Source organism: Mesocricetus auratus, unplaced genomic scaffold (genome assembly GCF_017639785.1).
Source record: "Mesocricetus auratus isolate SY011 unplaced genomic scaffold, BCM_Maur_2.0 Super-Scaffold_4256, whole genome shotgun sequence".
NCBI classification, from domain to species: Eukaryota; Metazoa; Chordata; class Mammalia; order Rodentia; family Cricetidae; genus Mesocricetus; species Mesocricetus auratus.
In genome coordinates this window covers 124,490,756-124,507,947 of record NW_024429182.1, presented here as the reverse complement: position 1 = coordinate 124,507,947, position 17,192 = coordinate 124,490,756, and the positions used below count along the sequence as shown (strand labels likewise).

General features: G+C 40.3%; 1 protein-coding gene across 3 annotated transcripts in view; it reads right to left on the bottom strand.

The window, feature by feature from the left end:
* Positions 1–16,963, bottom strand: part of Mctp2 (multiple C2 and transmembrane domain containing 2) — a 241,787-nt gene extending 224,824 nt beyond the window's left edge. For 2 of the 3 annotated variants that reach the window (XM_005084546.4, XM_021235587.2), the window contains exon 1: positions 16,902–16,963. The gene's annotated coding sequence lies outside the window, so the exon portion shown is untranslated. Of the gene's footprint in view, positions 1–366; positions 495–16,901 lie in introns of those variants that run through there. The other variant, XM_040730276.1, reaches the window with a different exon arrangement.
* Between the last annotated feature and the right edge of the window lie 229 nt (positions 16,964–17,192).

Genomic DNA, 17,192 nt, shown 5'->3' with positions numbered 1-17,192 from the left:
AAGCATCTCCCCTCCGTGTCCCCCCAACCCCGCCCCGAAAGCCGGATGGATGGATGGATGGATGGATGCACATTTTGTGGTGGGAGGCAGGGTGAGATATTACTTTAGACATCTCTATCTGTAGCTGTTTTGCTTTCTATAGGTTTTAATGATTGCAAAACGCTATGAGTCATTTTCAACCTGTGGTTGGGCTGTGGGAACCACAGGACAGGAACTTCACTGTGGCAGGGGAGACGGAGACAAAAGTTCCTTGTGTGGCCTTGCTTACTGTTTTAAGCCATTCAAATTGTTAACTTCAAAGAAACGGTTGCTGCTTTTATAGGCCGCTTTTCTCCTCTTCCTTTTACACTTGATTTTCCCCATTACCTTTGCTCTCTAGAGGGCACAGTGGATAAACCCAGTTTTACCATGGGCCTTTTGTTTCTTAGACTCTTCCGGCACCTTGATCCAGGGTTTAGAGCAGTCGTTTCATGAGTCTGGGGCTGTGTCCTCATTTTAAATCAGGAATACTGTGACACGTCTAAAGATTTGCAAACATTAAATATTGTTGTGAGATATTTGATTACACTGTATGTAATTACACTGTGATTGGTTTAAAGCTAAAAGGACAACAGCTGGGTAGGAGGTATGGGGCAGGGGACATCTGGACAGAGAGCTCTGGGAAGAAGAAATGGAAAGTCACCAGCCAGTTGTAGAGCAAACAGTACATGCAGAAGGAGAGGAAAAAATCCATGAGCCACATGGCAGCACGTGGATTAATAGGAATAGGTTAATTTAAGTTATAAGAACTAGTTAGATAGAAACAAGCCTAAGCTAAGGCTGAGCTTTCATAATTAGTAAGAAGTCTCTGTGTCATTATTTGGGAACTGGCTGCTGGGACAGAGAAAGACTCCTTACACATAGCACTCCACACTGGGTGCCATATGTAGACAGATTTTTTGGGGGCTACCACATCACAAAAAATGACACAGGGGCTTCAAATTAATTATGAAAGCTTGGCCTTAGCTTTGGCTTGTTCCTAACTAGTTCTTATACCTTAAATTAAGCCATCTCTTTTAATCTATGTTCTTTTATGTGGCTTGGTTACCTTTACTCTGTACTGCCCATCCTGCTTCCTCATTGTCAAGCAGGCAACTCTGCCTTCTTTCCAGTGTTCTCTCTCTCTCCTGGAAGTCCAGCCTATCTCTCCTGCTTTGCTATTGACCATTCAGCTTTTATTACGTCAACCACAGCAAAAACATCTTCACAGTGTACCAATGTCCCACAACAGCAACTGACTTTGTTTTCTGCTCTGACTGGACTACTGGAATTCTCAGAGTGTCTCCCTTCTAGCAATCCCTCAGGAATATTTATTTGTTCATTGGAGCTATCTCTGCTTGCATTTACTTTGTAAAGTCTGAAATGGAGCAAGCAGAAGTTTCAGGACTGTAATAGCCAGATGATAAGCAACCCTTCATGATAACCAATCTTCCATCAATAAGCAATGCTGTCACTGACATGTTGTCATAGCTAACACATGCTCAACTTCTACAACCAAGAACACAAACAGTGGTCATCTAGTAAAATAAAAGACTGGTTGTGATCACACAGGAAAGGACCAAAATAGTCAAAACAGCTCAAGACATACCCACCTAAAACATTCAAGTTCACAGATTTTTTTAAACCTGGGCTTACAGCCATAAGCCACATGACTAGTCTGTATCCTCTAATCAACAATGTGTTCAGCTTTATTATCAGTTGTATGAATAGAAGGAGGAGGAGCATGGGGAGGAAGATTAGGAAGAGGAAAAAACATGATGGCTTTCCAGGGTCCTAGAGCTTTGCTAGGACGTAAAATGTATAACCAGATGAGCACACAGAGTGAGTCAAAGGGAGGCAGCTCTGATGCCAAAGCCTGAAGAGGCTGGAAATGCATGTCCAGAGTCAAGCTCAGGAGACTATGTAGAAAATAATACTAGGAGAAAAAAAAATAATACTAGGAGAGTTAGCAGGAGAGGACTTCCAGTCAGTCCTAGGTGCTGTGAAAAAGATCTTGAGGTACAAACCTAGGATGCTCACAGACATAGCTAGATAATAAAGAATAATTCATGGAATGATGCCAAACCTGTCTAGGAATATCTATCTCTGTGATATTTGCTCAAGATATCAAAAATTTTAAATATGTATACACAGGGAGAAATGGTAACCATACTTTTGAATAAAGACACTAACAAATGTTGGACATGTGTCACCTGTCTGTCTTCATGAACTATTCAGGACATGCAATTTGTGTAAGTTTAAATTTATCTAACCTCCAATTGCTGGCTGGAATGTTGCCTTACAAAGAAAGTACAGACTCACTAATTATTGATTACAAAACAGTATGGAAATAGATGGAGCCTTATTACATGTGTAATAACAATATTTCTGAGCAAGCTGGACATGCAATTAAATAATTACTAGTTTTTAGGTACAGATTTACAATGACTAATATTGCTATGTCTTGAGAAAATATGGGCTTAAAATATGAAATGAAATAGTAAGAAATTTCAGCTTAAGGTGAATTGATTTCTATCTAGTGTTTAGATTGGGTTAATCAGGTTTTGTTGCTGTTTCCTAACACCTGAGCAAATCAGCTCAGAGCAAGAAAGATCTATTCTGAGTTATGAAGGTCTCAGTGCACCAGGGGAGGGAGGACCCGTTGGATCTGCTCACATCACAAAAACCCGGAAGCAAAAGTAGACGATGCTCACATTAGCTGATGTTCTCCATCCTCCGTTTTTATTTCTCTTGTCCTCCCTGACTATGGGCTGGGTAAGTCCATCTTCAGGAATTCTCCCCAGCTCCACTTAGTTGCTGCACAGCCCACATGCCTATTGTCTCCAAAAGCCCCTTCACAGACACCCAGAAGTGTGCTTTGTTCATAAAATTTGCATTTCTCAAGCCCATCAAATTGACAATATCAGGGAAATGAGATGGGGTGGGGGCATGGAGGGGCTCTTTAGGGAAGGAGGTAAGCATAGAAGAGGGGGAAGACAATAATTATCTCTGAAAGTCACAAGAAATGACACTTGTAGCTGTCCTTTCTTGAAAAACCTTTAATACATATAATTCTGTGTATAAATACATAGCTTTAATAAACTTTTCTTGTATAAGAAGACAACGCTCTCTCCATGAGTCAAAGATGACCTAACAAAAACCCTAATAACTAGACATGAGAAGCCCTGTTTGAGCTGTTGTTCAGAGCTGTCCTTAGACTCCCAAACACTCGGCCTATTGTTAGAGCCCTTGACTGTCCCATCAGGGGTGGAAAGTAAGTCTCTATTGCTGAAGACACCTTGCACTTCAGACACTGGGCATCCTTGAGCCGGAACTGATCTAAAGAATTCCTCCTTTAGGACCAGCTTTTATGGTAACAGAAGGTCCTGCCAAACTATGATGCTATGAAGCATAAACAACCAGCATGTAACAATAATTGTATGTGTGCAGTAGTGGCACATATACCTTAGCAGTAACCAGCAGTTCTCTAATTGGACTTAAGACCTGTTCAACAAGAGGAAGACCATGCCTGGTACCATGAGATCATGGTTACTGAAGGAGATCCTCCAACCACTATTTTACTAAAGCAGCATAATCCCTAACAACAATCTATAAATTCTTGTCCTTATGCTACAGATAAGTGTAGTTGTCACCCCTCGTTAAGGGAACTTCTCTTTAAAACTGAGAGAGTACTACTATACAAAACTACAACCAATCAGAATTCTAAGTTGTGAAGCCCAGTCCCAGTGGATACATCTATAAAATATACCTACACCAAAGGATCAGGGAACGTTGCATAAGAGAGGGCAGGAATATTGTAAGAGTCAGGAGATTGGAGCTGCTTAGATATTATGTCTTCTAGTAATACTTACCAACATGACTGCTTAACCATGAGCTGAACAAGGACAACACTAATAGACATGCCATAGTGGGTGAGGAAAAACCCACAAGGCTTCAAACATACACAAAATAACTACAGGCACCTAAAGAACACTAAAGATGGGAGAAATAGTCTTCCCCAGCTAGGAGCACACCAACTGGTTGGTTATTCAATACCAAATGGTCAGTCCTGAAATCATACATAGTAGTTGGGCTGGAGAGATGGCTCAGAGGTTAAGAGCACTGACTGCTCTTCCAGATGTCCTGAGTTCAATTCCCAGCAACCACATGGTGGCTCACAACCATCTGTAATGAGATCTGGTGCACTCTGCTGGCCTTCAGGCATACATAGTAATAATATTATGCAGACTAAGTGGGTTATATTTGGGAATGCATAGGTATTTACATGTACATACATATTATAATAATTAATGAAAGAAGAGGCCATGCATTTGAAAAGGAGGAAAGAGAGTTATATGGGAGTGTTTGTAGGAAAGAAGATGAAGGTGGAAATGTGATTATATTATAATCTCAAAAATAAAAATTATAAAAAAAGAAGTTGAGAAGATTAACCAATACATAGGCCTTTAACTGCTTCTCTATCTGGAAACACCTAACTAAAGGGAAAAGTTTACATTGTATAAAGGATACATTCTCTTTACAAAGAATGTTTGATTAATTTGTACTTCTTGTTCAGCTACTTTTAAAATGAAGAACAGTAAGGGAATCCCTATCTAATCAAACAGAAACTATACTTGAGATGATTTGGAGAAAAGAGTTCCTCAGCCAATTCCTGTCAAATACAACTTACTACATGAGCACACACATGCACTCATGTATACACACACACACCCACACACACAAAGTTATTACCTGTAGCCTTATTCCTGACATGTTTCAGTGAAACTAACCCCTCTTTACCGAATTTTCAAAATGTGGTTCTTCTTCAATGCCTCTCACTGCAAATCCCAGGCTTATATTTCAAACCGTGTATGCTTCATCCATACACATTCATTGGTGGAACATGCTCTGGAAACCACAAAATAAGAAGGGGATCCAGTTGCATGCTCATGCAGATCTATGCCAGACCTCTGTTACGTCTGTATCCCCTTCAATGCCTCAATCGTGTTTTCAAACGCTCTTCCTGCTCCAATAACAACAAGCTATCGCTCCTTTTGACAGTTCCTCAAATCTCAAGCCCATACTGTTTCACCTGAGCAGACTGTTTTAGTGTACTACTGAAGTGGGATTTTGTTAGTTGACAGAGTCAGTTCTCTAAGAGTTTGAATTAAAGTCTGAGGGCCAGCATTTGAAATGCTGATGGAGATGTTGTCTGTTGTTTGTCCTTATTCCACGCAACTGTGAAGTACCTGTTTTAGCAAGGGGTGCTCCGTGGGACCTTGTGTCCTCTGCAGGCAAAATGCTCCACAGTTGCAAAAATGATGACGATGTCAGGTGAGAGAATAAAGGGCACCACCATCAGCACCATAAGAAGTGTGAGTAGAAGTCAAATGGAAGACAATTAAACATGAAAAAGCCAGTGATGGATGAGCAGTACTGGAAAGCAAACAAGAATTTAAATTGCCAAGGTAAAGCAACCGTAGATGATGAGGAGCAGAACACTGGAGATGAGCAAGACAGACAATAAGTCAAAGGGAATGGCCTGATTATGTCAGTAGTGACGGAAATGGGCCCAATAAAGTCAAAGTCCATACTGTGTGTGGCTGTAATATGTCGGGCAAGAAAATGGATTGTCCCTCTTAGGGATCACACCTCCTTCCAGGTTTGGCTGCCATTGCCACTTCGTCAAGTGCTGTAATCCTCTGCTCAGTTAAGTGATGTATAGGCTACCACAGTACCTTATCTGACTCTGTTATTCTCTAAGGGTGAGGACACTCATTAGCTCATCCAGAGGTAGAGGCAAATGCTCATATTGCAAAGTAGGGTGAATTGTACAAGGAAATATTTATAAGAGTCAGTGTTTGGTTTTCTCAAACAATACTTGAGCCCCAAGATAAAAGTTGCAATTATCTCTGTGGTTTTAAAGCATAGAGTCTTTGGTTGGTCTTTGTTTTTGTTTCTCACACGGCTGCCCCTTCTTATGGTTTCCCACACTGAGCCCTTGGTGCTCTGCCTCTTCGACCGCCTCACCTATCCTGTCACCCTGAGTTAGCAGAAAGAAAGCTAAATATAAATTATGAGATTCTGTCTCCTCCAACACCCAAGATAAACACCGTCTCCTCCCTCCAAAGTTCTCTCACTCTTCCAGCAAGAATCACTCCTTCCCACTTAAGAGGCTCCACAGAAATATGTACCCAGCAACCTTAAAATGCTTCGATGAAGAGCAACCACTTCCATCTTTGTAAAAGGGTTGTGTTGATGCCTCTGGTGATTTCATTTGTTGCAAAATACAACATCTCTAGACTAACCATTCATTTCTAGACAGCCTATGGATAATAAGGTTTTTCAAAACTTCATACACATATGTTGGGAACACGAAGGTCCTTGTACACACAGATCACCAAGAAAACCAAGAATATTAAGCAGGAAGGATTGTCCTCTCACTGGAAAGGACATAAAATCTTTTTTTCCACTCAAAAAGCTGTGAATCGGAGATGATTAGTAGCCTAGTGGTCTATCTGCATTATCTGTTGGGTCAGGCCATATTAAGCTCCCATAACAAGACCAGAGGTGGCCAGTAGTCTAAATGACCTTTACATTATCTGTGTAGTCAGTGGCTTCCCACAAAGCTTCCTCAAGATCCAAGGTATTGCTGGGCATTGGTGGCGCACGCCTTTAATCCCAGCACTCTGGAGGCAGAGACAGGCGGATCACTGTGAGTTCGAGACCAGCCTGGTCTACCAAGTGAGTTCCAGGACAGGTTCCAAAACAATACAGTGAAACCCTGTTTCGAAAAACAAAAACAAACAAACAAACAAACAAAAAAGATCCAAGGTATCTCATAGCCCAAATGACCTCTCTGTTATCTATATGACTAAGACCACACCAGACCCTTCCTTAGGTGTTTAAGCTAATACTGGGACCCTATTTCTAGTACTCATCTTCTTAGAAGCACTGACAAGTACTTTGAGTTGAGTTTCAAAATAACTATGCTTCCTTGTACACAAGGTATTGTATTACACCAGGGACATAATCCAAGTTGTACTGTGTTTAAACATGCTGGCAATAAACTGCCTGGCATCAGACTCCCAAAGTTTGATCCAGCCAACCTAAGTAAGGCTAAATTCAGTTTTTCACCTCTTTGCAGACTGTTTCCTTGCCTGCCATGATGCCTGAAGGGACCCACATACATACACATGATTCAATTGACATCTATTTCTGTGTAACAACTCCCAACCTCAGTTATTTAAAATTACAAGCATACACCATCTCAGAGTTTCTATGGGAAATGATTCGGGCATGTTCTGATGAGTGCCTCAGACTTGGAATATACCACAAGTTTTCAAGTAATCTGCCCCAAACACCGCTTTATTGCTGATAACCTAGAGCTCAAAAATCTGCTTCAAAATTCTAAACTCATATACATGGCTGGTTGCACAACATGACTCCTGGCTACATATACCTCCCCACAGGAAGTCCCATGCTTTATGTGTATGATAGAGAAGTAGAACCATAACTCTATTACATAGTCTTGGAAATTACACCCATCAGTTCTGTAATACTCTAATTATTACATTTAAATCAATAGTTCATTTGATGTTCAAGGGGAAGGGGTGTCCTTGGGTACCAAAATGAGATACTGGGGACCAAGGCAGAGACTATTGTCCAGTTAATAGGAGAGGTACACAATAAATATCCAAGAAATGCATGATCTGCTTAATTGTTGAACATCCTGAATCCGAGTTTGTCATCATCACCAAATCCAGGTTTCATAAGAAGTGTTCCAACAATTACTTCTCTGGGTACTTCTATGTCCCCATTTGGATACCAGTTGTAGATGCTAGAAAGCTTTTGAACATTGCCACTAGGGTGTATAAGAAAATAAGCTGAGAGATCCTCAGTGAGAAAGCCTGTAAGCAGAAGTCTTCCATGCCCTGAGCTTCAGTTCCTGCCTCTAGGATCCTACTTTGAGTTCCTGCCTTGACTTCCCTTCATAAAGAACTGTAAACTGTATGGTGAAATAAACCCGTTTTCCCCCATGGATCTTTTGGCCTTGGCATTTTCCCACAGCAGTAGAAACCCTGACTAAGACTTTTTAGTACATCATTTGAACTCTGCTGGTGGCTCTGTTTTAACTCTAAAGAGTGTTACACCTGTTTGCTCAGATGTGGATTTCTCAGATACCCGAGCTAATTACTGTTCCAGTACACATTGGGAGCCAGTCTCTCCCTGATTCTTTCTCTCAGTCTCTGTCTCTTTTCGTATGCATACACTTCCCCTCCGCTACTCTCCCCCATGAAAGTCACCCTGCCCTGGGGATTTTTCCTGGAGCTTAGCTAGAAAAGCCAGCGGGCTCTACTTGGTGTCCTCACCGCTGAACTATCAAATGTGCTTACTCAGGGCTGTAAAGAGAAGGAAACTCAGCACTCATTTCCCATCATTTCCTGGGAGCAGGGCACCTGTTGTCTAATGCAGACAAATGTTACTGCTGTTAAATATGGAGAGGGACCAGCCCTGTTCCCTTCATCTCATCATGGCCAGGAATGGAAGTCTAAGCCTATAGGTGTTTGACTGGATCTCTACCATGGCTATCGTGACATTGATTCTAGGTGACAAAAAGACATGACCCAATTTCTTAGAAGTCGAGAGAACTGCATTAGAAGGCATATCTGAGTTAATAATTTAAGTCTTCAGCAAATCAGAGTGCCATTTCTCAGGCTGTTTGGTGAAGAGATTTAACCACATCAAGCACTTTCAGTAGTTTCACCCAATAATTACTATTATTATTATCAATTTTGTGGCACTGGCTATCTTATTGCTTGCTCTAATGAGAGGGTCCAGCCTCCAAATTCTTGTCATGTTTTTAACACTCAGTTAGGGTCTGATGGATATGAAATCACCTCCTATTTATTCATTGAATTGATCTACTTACAGACAAAAGTGAAACAGCTACATCTTTGAAAACCTTTCTGCTGGACAGTCAGTTTCCATTAAGAATAAGCCTTTATGGGTCTACCACTTAAATTTTATAAGCCTTTGCCTTGGTACTGAAAAGTGTCTTTCTACAGGAGTAATAATACTTAAGACTTCTTACAAGGCTCATCACTCCCGTTGTCACCAATCCTTTAAATAACACACAGGCAAATTTCCACTTCCTGATGACAGCCAGCAAATTTTCTAGGCCACATGAAGTTGCTCTCTGAAATATACTGGGAATGTGATGGGTTCTTTTCCCTCAAGACAAGAACTCAGTGTGGTTTTTATTATTATGGCCTTGGAAATGAAGCCACTAAGCAACTTGGCCTTCCCAGGTGACTGGCAAGCAATCAAAGTTATGATTCATGGTCCATAGCTCCCTGCTGCACCTTTCCTTTTGGAGGGGAAAGATGCAAATATGTTAGCATCAAAGTCTCTCTATTCCTGTCCTTAGAAGAGTCTTGTCTTGACCTAAACTGTCATTGACTGATGCTGTTCTTGTCCTTCCCAGACCAAACACCATATCTCATACAACAGGGCCTCAATATGTCTACAACCATCCACAGCACGAACAAAATCAGTCATGGCAATGTCACTCTTCCCTGAGCTCTATGTACTATTCATCTATTACTTCAGGAGAGTAATCCTTCAAGTTTTTGTATGATCATTTCTCCCCTGGTTATTTAATATACTTTATAATCTGAGTAAAAGCGATTTCAAACATAACTCTTTAGCTGCTCAAACAGTTTCAATTATTTTGACACACACAGGAGACCTAATATACTTACAATAAGAACAAAAGCAACCAATAACAGTCAATAAATGAGCACAGCCAATCTGTCACATGAGCGTGTAGCCCTTGAACAAGCAGAAATCCTACAGATTAGAGCTGGAATAGCACCTGCACTCAAGGACTGTGTAAAGAGATTTCATACTTTAAGTATATCTGAGCCAAAACAGATTCTCATTAATTAAATCAATGGATGTGATAATGATAACATTGATGATAAAGTTCACGATTGTAAGTTGATGCCCCCAGCCCTAATTTATTGAAATTTTTACATCATTTTATTATGAAATTTATACAGTGCTTGTAAGACCATCAACTGATGTATTCACCACCTATATTCTATTATGCATTTTATTGCATACCAATTCCATCCTCCCTATCTCTGTTTAATTTTTGACACATCTCGAAGTAAACAGAAGCTTTCATTGCACATCATCCATCATACCATTAATTAGAATTCAGGTTTATATTCTGTATGTATATATACATATATATGGATATATATGTACCTATATACATAATATATTGTTCCTAATATAAACAATTTCACTGTTTAATTGATAAACACAGGTATAGTGCCATAGACATTGTCTATACACTCCAAAATTACTTCATCTATTCCTCTTAAGTCAGTATCTATATGTACACACACACACACAGAGAGAGAGAGAGAAAGAGTCACAGTCACAATTCACAATGTGTCAATGTCATTTCAGATATTTTTTCCATCACAGTTCACTTTTGCCTATTCTAGAACTTCAAATAAATAGGACAACAACTTTATACTCTTTTATGTAAGGCTGACTTTTTTCTTTCCTCATTGTGTCCCTTTTTGTTGGATGATAGTCTATTGTATAACTATATCACAGTTGGTTAGTTGGTTCTCTTGATAGACACTTGACTTTTCACATTGGGAGGTGTTGAGTAAAGTTGCTAAAAAACATTTTTGGATTAGCCTTTTCCATAGAATGATATGTTCTTTTGTTGGATTTTAAGGTCACAGGAACTTATTGTTTTCCCGTCTCTGTCCCCCAACCCCATACACCTACTCTGTACTTTTGAACTGTTAGAGACTCTTATACAATGTAGTGGTTTGTATGAGAATGGCCCCATAGGCTAACACACTTGAATTCTTGGTCCCTAGTTGGTGGAAGGAACTAGGATTTAGATCACTGGAGATGGGCTTTGAGCTTTCAAAAGCCCACACCATTGCCAATTGTCTGCCTTCTCTCTCCTCAGATACTGCTCTACTGTCATGCCAGCCTGCCTGCTGGTCGTGTTTCTCACAATGATGGTCATAAACTCTACAGCCCTATGGCACTGTAAGCCCTAAATTTTCTAAGTTGCCTTGGTCGTGGTCTTTGTTAGGTTTTTATTGCTGCAATTGGGGAGGAGAGGGTTTATTTGGTTTACACTCCACAGCGTTGTTCACCACTGAAGGAAGTCAGGACAAGAATTCAAACAGAGCAGGACCCATCTAGGACTGGAGTAGGGACTCCATGGCATTGCCCTAATTGTGCTGCTTTGGAAAGCCTCTCTCTATAAGTTATAAAGGTTTCTAGAGGTATCATGAGCAAATGGGACCTGATTCCTATTGGAGAACCTTGGTAATTAATGGAAAGGAATTTTAGGATATTATATTAATTAAAATAAATGAACTAGATTCTATATTGTCTTCTCTTTGGAGTTTTGTACAGTTCTAGAGCTGTTAGGATTTTGCATCAATTCCCCCAGGAGTTGCAAGAGTTACTTGTATCAAATATCTAAGAGAGAAAAAAAATCCAAGATCTTCAGCCAGCAGCACATACTGCTATTGGTCTGATGAAAAATCAGCAGTCTTCAGTATTTCACATGGACATGCTGACAGCATGAGCTCCCTGAATAACTGGGGGAGTGGGTAAAAATCCCATGAAGGATGTACCACTAATGTACAAATGATAAACTATCTCTGCCTAGGGCCTCCCAGCATCCTGTAAACGGCAAAGATGTCTTCAGGCGATGTAGCCACAAAGTTATTGCATTTCCTCCTAAGTGGGAGGTGATTAGAGCTTCGGGGCCCTAATGGATGAGGCCACAGCTGCCTCTCACACACACAAAAACATTGTTGACTTTGCACTGGAAAATTATTTTCTTCTCTACAGTTCCTGAAGAACTTCAGTCCAGAGCCTAGCATTCTCCATCTTGTACTTATTCTCAAGATTTTAAGATTTCTTTCTTCTAGTCATCTGCACGTTTGAAGTCCATTATCACTTCTAGTCAGTGAACATTTAATACACATACTCTAGAGACAGATGTTTTTACTGCTTTTTCTCATTGCTGTGCCAAAATGCCTGATGAAAGCAACACGAGGTGGGAGGGATTTATTTGGGCTGCTACTGTGAAAGCCCTGTCCAGCATGCAGGGAAGGCATGACAGTCAGAACACGAGACAGCTGATCACATTGTGTCTGCAGTAAGGAAGGGGAAACCAATGAATGATGCTACTCAGCTCATTTTTTAACTTTTCATCCAGCCCATGAATTCTGTCCATGATAATATTCAATATGTACCTAACTAACCCAATCTGGAGTCAAATTTATATGCTGATGATTTGAACTTTGACCTTCTTTATCTATCTAGCAAGCCCTCTTACCCACTGAGCCATCTGCCCAATCTCTTTACCTTTGTTAATATATTAAGATCTCTTGAAACATTAGTCACAATTAAGAAAGAGACACTGGTCATTGCTATTAATTAACTGCTAGTCTTTATTTAAACGCCACTTTTTCCCTTACTGCAACACTTCATGTTCAATGACCCCATGCAGGATGACACCATCTGCTTGGTTCTCCTGTCTCCCAGGGCTCTTCCGGTCTATAAGCATGTCTCTGGCATTCCTTGATGTCCATTGCCTCAACACCTTTGAAGAGGACTGACCACACATCTTGTAGAAACTGTAACTGTTAGATTTGATCTGTCGCTTTTTAAAAGTATTATTACATTTGAAAATCTAATCTTACTCTGAGAAAAATGTTAGAGGAAAGGTAAAAGGGAGGGGGCCTCATTGTCACATTAGATTGGGGACACCCAGGCATCCACATGATACTGCTGGTGATGGGCCCCTTCATCACACTATAGACCCTCAAATTATCCTTGAAGACTTTTGGAAGCTTTGTCACATGTGTGGGGAGACACAGAGCTGATAGGTGGGCCTGTCCTCTGCTGTGCACTCTGACAGTTTCTCAAGCCTGGCTCTTTGGATAGGCAATGCGCTTCTCCAAACAGGAAGGGACAAGTGAAACCACCAGCCGTAATAAGCAGGGTTTGGTTTGTACCTGCCCAGGCCAGAGCAGGACGAACAAACACAGGCTTCCGGTAATCTGCTAAGTCATTCCTCGCCCTCTTAGAGCAAGCTTTGCAAAGTGGAAGAGCAGTTCCTGGGAAAATAACTCATTGTAATCATGAAAATCCCATGGGGAAGATTTGATATTAGGGAGACTACACGGGGAGGTAGCGACTCCAGCTTCCCCAAGTCATTCAGACATGCTAGGCCAGCTTGTAGGTTTTACAGCAGTCTCAGCTGTGCTCTTTCCTGAATCGAGAAATCGCAGTCCAAACTGTCCTCATTCATGTGATGAGCTCTAAGGCACATGAACAATAGCCTAAAAATAGAGCTACCTTGCTATTTTTCCTCTTCAACCATACAGACTCACCGCAGGCGGCCCTTCCTTCTAAATACTCAGATTTTAAGGAGGAAGCATGCCTGTCCCGGCTTACTGTATAAAACAGCAAGCTTGGGAAGGGATAAAGACAAAAGAAAATGCCATGTGTTTTATTTTCTAGCCCTTTAAAAAAAAAGAGCTACAGAAAGTTCCTTTTAGGATAGACACTAGAGGACGCAACTGCCTTGTGTGTTGCAGATGCAGGCAGGAGTAAGGAGACAGGAACAGCATGAGGTTGGCTTTCCCCTGCATCATAGACTGACACCCATTGGGGCTGGACTCCTGGATGCAGCGGAATTACAAGAGCACGAAAGGTTATTTCCCCAGTGCTATCTACAGATAGACTTTTCCTGTTTAAACTTTCAAATGGAGACTAGAAAGGCTCACATGGACAACCCCCAGTAACTAGATCCTAAAAACAGGTTGACTTAACTAGCATATTAGTTGGTTGAATTCAGTTTCAACTATAGAGGTCAACCTGGAGCTCATTATCGATGCACCACCCTTTTACTGAAAACTGTAAATATTCAAATCAATATCATTGTGTTCAAGTGGACTTCATTTAAAGGTTTGCTGCAGGGTTTGTCACTCTGACTTAAACATATTATTGAAGAAGGATCACTTATGATTAAACATACATTTTAACATGGACAATATGATGGGTATGCATATTTTTCAAGCAAGAGAATAGAGACAAAACATGAAGGCATCACTATTCCAAGTCCACAGTGCCCCAGGGCATGCTCCCCCAAGCTTTCTCCTCCTTTAACATAAGTTTTCTAGAGTTTGGGTCAATGAAACCAGCTTTCCTGAGATCTAGTTCCATGTACTCCTGATGGTTATTTTGAGAGTCATTCTCATGGTCATATGCACTAGTATGCTCAGAACCATCACACGGTATTTCATGCATTTGAAGAGACCATACTGTGTCTGGTTTACCACATTTCAGTTCTTTTCAATTTGTGGTGATTATGAAGTTCAGTGGCATTAAGCAGGACATAGACTTTCTTATTTCCTGGGAAAATGTGTAGGAAAATGGCTAGAGTTGGACCATGTATCACAAGTACATGTGCTTTTGAGCTCTAGGAATAAAGGTCAGAGTATTGTGTTTAATATAAACAAATATATCAGTAGTCAGAAGAAATGCAATAAAGTGGAATAACAGAGTGTTTTAATTTCTCCCAGGATTCAGGAAATGGCATTTAGTATTTTACTATTAAACATGATACTTATGACAGCATCCCAGGATGACAAAGTCCCTTCTAGTTCCAGTTTCCTGAGTCAAGTAGTGAATTGGATATTTGTCAAACAACTTTTTTTATATATCTACTATGACCATTACAAATTACTTTTTGGTTTTCAGTTGGTTAGCATGACCCCACTATGTTCTTCAACTTTGGAATGCTGAACTTGGCCTAACTTACAGATTCCATTTGTGTGGCTACATTATTCCTATAGGTTGTTAGGTTCGGTTTACTGGCATTGTCCTTAGAATTTTTGCATTCTCCCTGAGTTCCTGGATGCCCCCTGCCTTACTTTATCACTATGGTAACTCCAGCTGTGTAGAATAAGCTGTTAGCACAAGTACATTAGTTCCCTTTTCTATATAACAAGTAATTGCCTAAGTCCCCTGCTCTGAATACTAAAGGTCACAAGTGATACATTAGTTGTGTTTCTTCCAGAGACTTGGAGAAGTCCTCTGCTAATTTTTGCTGTTCATTCGTAGGACTGGATCCGTATTCTCTCGCTAGCCAAGTGTCACATTCACCTCCTAGAGTCTCTCCATACACCTTGTTACTTTCTGTCTCCAGTCTTCAAGACAGTCACTAGAACCTATTCATGCTTAAGTACCTGATCGCCCCTTGGGTCACCTGCAGAGAAAATTTTCATTTTTTAAATTAAATGTATGTGTTTATTTTACGTACCAACTTCAATTTCCCCTCCCTCCTCTCCTCCCACTCCTTCCCTTCACTTCCCCTCTGCCTTACCTCCTTGAATCCCCTCCTCTTCTTTTCTTGTTCAGGAAGGGGCAGAGTGACAAACGCTGCAGCAAACCTACTCTTGCTACCAATTTATGGTCCTAGCTTGTTTTCTGTTGCTATGATAGACACCAGACCCAAAAGCAACTTGGGAAGAAAATAGAAACCACTGTACAATGCTGATTACTTAGATAGCTTTTATATATATGCCAGGCCCATCTGCCTAGGGATGGCATCACCCACAGTGGGTTGAGCCCTCCTTTATCAATTAGCAATTAATTAAATGCTTCAAAGACATGACCACAAACCAATGCAGGAATTTCTTCAAGGTTCCCTATTCCCAGGAAATTCTAGGTTTGTATCAAGGTGACAGAGGATGTTAAGTTTAACAAAAATATTTGCTTCATTCATTTTCTCCTCTGTTTTTGCCCCTGTTTTCTACTTTACTGGTTTGCATTTTAATTTTCATAATTTTCTTTCTTTTGCTTAACTTAAATGAAATTTGCTCTTTTAGTATCCTAAATTCCTTTTATTTATTCTTTGAATTTTTAATACATGGACATATTTAATTTAAAGCATCTTCATCTCTCATTACCTTCTCTTATCTCCCTCTCTCTAGCTGAAATTCTTCTTCCCAAGAAGCCCCTTCTACTTTTCTTCCTCTTCATGTTTTGATTGAGTTTAAATAGAGCTTCTGCATGCCATATAGAAGAATCTTCTTTCCTTTATTCAACTTTGCATTTTCCTTTTCAATTGATCTGCTTGGTCCTTTTACATGTAATATCATTACTGGCATTATAAGTTTAAATCTATCACCTTGCTATTTATCTTCTATTTATACTCTCTGAGTTTTGATGTTATTTCAGTTCTTCTTTTTATACTATCTTTGGAATTATTTGTGTATGTTGCCATTATTCCATTTTGTCTGCCCCTCTCTCCATGATGCTTCACTAGCTATGCTATTTGTTCTGTTGTTTTATGCATTGCTTTAGTATTTGAGTCCAACTTAGCACCAACTGTCAAGGTAGACATCACTTTATGTGGCTTAGCTAAGTTCATTGTGATAAGGACATGTTTGTACTTCCCACTTATTGGGTTTTAAGGAATTGTTCTATATTGTGTTAACAATAAAACTGGGCAAGATCAAAAGAGAGAGGTGAAGGAAATGAATGAAAGAGGGAATCGAGAAAAGAGGAAAGGAGAAAGAACAAAAGGGGGAGGAGGGGAAGGAAGAGAGACACTACTGAAATTCCTTACTAACAAATTTAATGACCCAAAAAGCTCAGACAAAACTTGATTTTCATGAGACTGCTGACTATGGCAATACCTACTCCTAGCTAATTGATGATGAATCATGGAGTAAACCGTGGCCTTTGTTGAATCTTTTAGGTACAAGCCTTCCCTATTTTACTACAAAAGAATAGCACAGAAAACTTACCGTAGCAGAAAGCTCTCCTCTGACACTGGTGAAGAATTGAGATGTAGAAAGGAGGCTTGTTGCCATTCCCTAATGCCTAAGGATGACTCACCGTGCCTGAGCTGTTTATACAAAACATGTGACACATGCCAAAAGCTCATCTTTGCCTGGGAGCCTTAAATTTTTCATGTAGAAAACCCAGCCGCTCGGGGAATATTGGTGGAGGGAATACAATCTTGTCTTCAATACTGGCTACGTTCTTTGCTTCATTGAAAAACACAATCTGAACACTGGGCAGAGGTTTATAGGGAT